Raw genomic sequence first — 6,000 nt, forward strand, 5'->3', positions numbered from 1 at the left:
TCTCTGGGCTTTGCCCTTCTGATAAGCAAGGGAGGTTGCAACCCAATTCTATCTTGGAATAGGGAAATAAAATTGGCTTTCTCAATGATGTGCATCCCCAGGGTCTTGGTGATGAATCAGCTTTCATAGATTCCTTCTTTGACCTTATTAAGGACAGACACAGCAGATAATTTTAATAATGCAGCCTTCAATAGATCAAGAGTATTGCTTCCAAAGACTGCATAGCTTAAAAGACTAATTAACATTGTTTCTTTGGGGGAGGGAGCTGGGAAAGTAGTGAGAAGGTGGAGCAATTTAACCAGAGCTTAGACAATAAAATGCTGGCCTTCATTTTCCTTTTTCTTATCTGGCTGCCTCACACTATGAATCGAAAGCAGCACATTTAGCCTGGCATGTGGAACCATAACCAGCCTACAATCAATGGATTCCTAATGAGAACAGCCAGCTGAGCGGCCACAATAATCACCTTTTGGACAATCGATACAGAAGGAAATGTGAAAACAGTTTGATATCAGGTATTTCTCTAATCACCCCTAATCACCCCTAATCAGAGGGCTATGGTGTGTATTCCAGAGACCTCTGAGAAGTAGACAATATTGGAATCTTTCAAATAATTGCATAATTAAGATGTATGGACTACCTGGCCTGAGATATATAAAATCACAGGGGCTGGGAACCACATATAGGCTTGAAGGGAGAAGCCATGTTCTTTCCCTGGTGCTGGATATGAAACTCAGTGCCCAATCTAACCTTATCAGAAACAAAGAGTTGAAAGAAGAAGAAACACATTTGTTCAAAATATCAACCATAACTGCAACTACAGCTATAACCAAACAATTCCACTCCCTCCTTCCCAATAGCCAGAGGAAGAGTCAGTGATTGACTGAGGTCAGTTTCAGTCAGACACCCAAATTCCTCACGATGGCTGCAAATCCCTCTCAGAGCCTAGTGTGATGCTCCTCAGTTATTCTGCTTCAGCACATTCCTTCTGAAGCAAGAACTCTGGCTTCCCCTCAGCACTGAGAACATCAGAAATCAGAGGGTGATGCATGCTTGGTCTGCAGTCTACTCAGTCGGCATGGCTGTGTGGCCTTCGACAAGTTACCTAACCTCTCTGAGCCTTGATTTCTTCTTTGCCAAAATGAGAATGGGACGAGCTGTGGCTTCATTTGCACTTGGGAGTTAATTCTCTTCACAATGAGCTGCAATTGAGCCCATAGCAGGTCTGGCTCTGCTGTCCCTCTCTAAAGGAAGCATGAAGCCAGGTATGAGTACTATTTACATATGGTGAGAAAAATAATTAAATAAACAGTGGAAGATCAGCTATTTCCAAATCCCTCATCTAAATGACAAATGCCAAATAAGTAAGACATTCAGATAATTTAACGAAGCGTTTCTTTCTGGTCCTCATGTTTTTATATTGGACAAACCAGAACAACCTAGATTACACTGCTGGCTCTCAGTTCTCTCTCTGTTGCTCTTATCTGGAAGTGAAAATTAGCACTCTGGTTGTTGCAGAAAGTCACAAGCAAGTGAGGACCAAGGGAATCACTGAGACACTTGGAACATACTACTTCTTCCACTTCACCTCTGTTTGATGGCTAAGAAACTGGAGGCAGACCATGTATGTCGGAAGAACAGAAAGGCAGTCAAATGATATAAATATTTTGATTCAAAAGTCCTTGTAGATCACTGCACATGGAGCCACTTTAAGGAGTGCAAGTTGGGGCGCCTGGGTGGCTTAGTCGGTTAAGCGTCCGACTTTCGCTTAGGTCATGATCTCGCGGTTCGTGGGTTCGAGCCCCGCGTCGGGCTCTGTGCTGACTGCCAGCTCAGAGCCTGGAGCCTGTTTCAGAGCCTGTGACTCCCTCTCTCTCTGACCCTCCCCTGCTCACGCTGTCTCTCTCTCTCTCTCCTAGAAATAAATAAAACATTTAAAAAAAATTAAAAAAAAAATAAGGAGTGCAAGTTGAAGGAGTAGCAGAATATGTCACCCCCAAAATATGCCACTTTAAAAAAAAATATTATTTTGAGCTGTAGGCACTTGACTAACAGCAAATGCAGGGAGAGGCCTTCCCTGAACTCCCCAAATCTACCTAAAGACAGATTCTCCGAAAGGAACACGGCTGTCAGAAATCCTCTCCCCCGAAGTTTCATCAACCAGGAAGGATTGAGTCATCACCGGAAAGGAGACTGGAAGTCCAACACCACACCCAGACAGACTTTGTTGAACAGGATATTTCCCATCTATTCTTCTAGATAGAATCTTTCCTAATAATCATTTACTTTCCCTTGAGAGGCTTACACCTCATCCTGTTTTCCTATTAAGATTTATTAGGGGCACCTGGGTGGCTCAGTTGGTTAAGTGTCTGACTTCAGCTCAGGTCATGATCTCCCAGCTCGTGAGTTTCAGCCCAGCAAGGGCTCTGTGCTGAAAGCTTGGAGCCTGGAACCTGCTTCACATTCTGTGTCTCTCTGCCCCTCCCCCCACTTACACTGTCTCTTTCTCAAAAATAAATAAACGTTAAAAAATATATATTTATTAAACCTTAAATTCTAAAGCCACTTCTTAGCATTACTCATTTTTCATGGGTCTCTCCCATGTACACGTGAGGTATACATATTAATAAGCTTCTGTTTGTTTTTCTCTTATTAATCTGTGTTTTATTCCAGGAGTTTCAGCCAAGAACTCTGGTAGAGAGAAAATTCTTTGTCTCTCACACAAAGCTCTGAGGGGTGGAGCCCTGGCCCATACTTCATAAAAACAGAAAAGTACTGAGTCACTTTAGAGTGGTCAGTGTATAGTTAAATGCCACTGATCCCATTTTCCATATCCCCTCCCCTCAGATTATCATATACAGTAACCCCCATCTCTTTACCTGTAGCTTCACTTTCCATGGTTTCAGTTACCCTTGAAGTTCTGGAAGCAGATGATCCTTCTTCTGATTTATCCTTAGGTCAGTAGTATCACTATTTCACAGTGCTGTCCAAACCATCCATCTCACTCATCTCATCACAAGACATTTTATCACCTCACATCATCTTAGGAAGGGTGAGTGCAGTACAGTAAGGTATTTCCAGACAGACACACCACATTCACCCAACTTTTATTACAGTATATTCTTATAATTGTTCTATTTTATTAGTTATTAATATTTTACTGTGCCTACTTTATAAATTAACCATTATCATAGACATGTGTGTGTAGGAAAAAACATAGTATAGGCAGGGCTCAGTACTCTCCATAGTTTCAGGCATCCACTGAAAATCTTGGAAAGTATTTCCTGTTGATGAGGAGGAGACTACTATAATTTGTCTGACAAGTCAGGACACTTTTGAGACTGAAAAGGAACACCATTAATAATTATACCATGTCAATTAAGAGTAAATGAGGACTAAGCCAGGCAAACAGGACTATAAGTCACGCTACCCATCATTATCTGAAGGCTCTTAGTAACTAAAAATAGACCTGTCTCTCTAAAACATTTGAAAAGTCAAAACCAAGAGCTCAAGGACTACAGCTGCATTGTACTTTTTATATTCAGTCCTTCCTTCCTTCCTTCTCTTTCTTTCCCCCTTCTTTTCTCTTCCTTCCTCCCTTCTTTCCTTCCTTCTACCAATATGTGTTTAGCACTACTATTTGTTAGTACCTGTGCAGCAACTGAGTGTAAGTCAGAGAGGGTCTCTGCATTCATGGAGCAGGTGGTCTGAGAGAATACAAACATTAATAAAACAATCACACAAATAAAGATAAGTTGAATTAAGAAAGGGCTGCAAATGGAGGTTCAGGTGCACAGTACTTAGGACATGCATATGTATCACATGGTACCCAATTAAGAGCCAATAAGTATGCTTGGATGCTTCTGCAAGGGGCAAGTCATGATGGCCATCTCAATGAAGGTACCACCTCTCTGCTGGTTAGTGGCAAAAGGCTGAATACATGGTCACCAAGAGAACTTCACTTTCCAAACTGGTCTTCATTAATCCCAAGAGTGGTACGGAGGTTTAAAATGATGCTATAATTTCAGTTACATTTATCTCCAGCATAAATTGGTGACTTGGAGATAACTGAGGTTTTCCATCCCAGAGGCAAGAAAAGCAATTGTTGTTTTGTTTTGTTGTTTTCTCCATAATATGGCTGGGGAAATAAAAATACTTGGCTTAATCTTAATGTCTTTCCTCCTCGGAAAAGAAGCACCCTATAAATATATGTATGTGGATGTTATTATATTAATATTGCAAATGGGGCTCACAAGAGAGAGCTAAGGAGAGCTCATAGAGAGATAACAGAGCCTTCCAAGATAATTATGTTAGAAGGCCTTCTCTCTCATCACCAGCCTTGGCTCATTGTTTAACCCTAAATCAAGCCTCAAAGTTCACCAAGGCTTCTGTAATTTGGATTGTGCCACTTCATATCTGAAGAATGACTCAGGCTAAAGTCTCATTTTCAAGTTACCTGAGAAGGAACTTTGGTTAAGTAATTAATATTTCAAAGTAAATTCTGAGGCCTGGAGTAAAAGATATTTAAATATATCTGTAAATGATTTCCAAACATCTTAGTGGCACTTGTTTACCTACAAACAACTATGGAAATTAAAAAAAACATTCTTTTGAGGGGCCTAAGTGGCTCAGTTGGTTAAGCGTCTGACTTCGGCTCAGGTCATGATCTCATGGTTCGTGGGTTCGAGCCCCGCGTCAAGCTCTGTGCTGACAGTTAGCTCAGAGCCTGGAGCCTGCTTTGGATTTTTTGTCTCCCTCTCTCTCTGACCCTCCCCTGCTCACACTGTCTCTTTTTCTCTCTCTCTCAGAAATAAATAAAACATGAAAAAATATTCTTTTATTTCTTCTAAAACAAGTCTCCTGTGGAACACTTGAAAACTATTTAAATTTCTCTTCAAACTTAAGACAGTAAGCCTGAAATTTAAAAAAAAAAATGTTTACATTTCTGATTTAGCACTAATATTTCTATCTCACTGTAACTGACAAAATATTGGGCATGAGTGATTAACTCAGTGTCCTAATCCACTGTTGCCATGGAAATGTTTATTAATGTCTGCGGAAAATGTCATAGTGCGTATGTTTTCCACAATGAGGGAACTCAGTTTTCAACCAAGACTTCAGGAAGGAAGGAGGTCTTTCTGCAGTGGGGTTGACCATCCCACCCTCCCTCCTAGTGCTCTGTGAGCACTACAGCGCATAATCTCCTTGCCAAGAAGCCCAAGTCACAAAGAGTTGCAGCATCACAGAGCTGAAGGCAGCAATTCTGAGACCACCAGGGAGGTAGTCTTCATCAAACTTAACTAATAGTGTTTCAGTATTTAAAGGCTTTATTTTGAATGCTTAAGCATAGACAATGCCTTAGTAATCGTACTTTTGAATGAAGAGTAAGACACACTAACATTAATTCATGGAAGAATATCCAGAAGAAATATCCAGAAGAAATCCAAAGGTGGATCCAACCTCTCCCCTTAACCACACCAATTAGGATTATCACTAGTTTCTTGTGGGAGATGAACTGGGTAACAATTTCAGGGCCTTCTGCCTTTAAACAGGTGGTAGATACTACATATAGTCACCCCCACCCCCAAAAAATATATTTGTATTGTCTCCTTGAGTCTTAGCTTTAAAAAAAAGACAAAAGTCCACTTGGTTTAACTGAACTAGACAACTCCAAGTTAGCATTAGAGGCAAGATCCTGATACCTAGATACCCAGGTAAGAAGACCCTTGACAAATTCTGTTTTAACCTAACTTCTACTTGGATGTCTAACAACTTGCATTAACCCATATAACATTGGTATTTTATTCAACAGTTTTCACAGAATGATTCTGAGAGAAAAAATATCACTATTTATATTTTTATAAACCCTTTGTAAGGTGTATTTTTGTGTAAGTTTCATAATGTTCATATTAGAGTGGCAAAGTGTTAGGAATAAATAAAGATAATTGGGATGCATGTCGAAAAGTGTTTAGTGCAAGGTGTGAGATTTAAAACACGAGG

The sequence above is a fragment of the Crocuta crocuta genome, unplaced genomic scaffold (assembly GCF_008692635.1).
Source record: "Crocuta crocuta isolate KB4526 unplaced genomic scaffold, BGI_CrCroc_1.0 scaffold36, whole genome shotgun sequence".
NCBI classification, from domain to species: domain Eukaryota; kingdom Metazoa; phylum Chordata; class Mammalia; order Carnivora; family Hyaenidae; genus Crocuta; species Crocuta crocuta.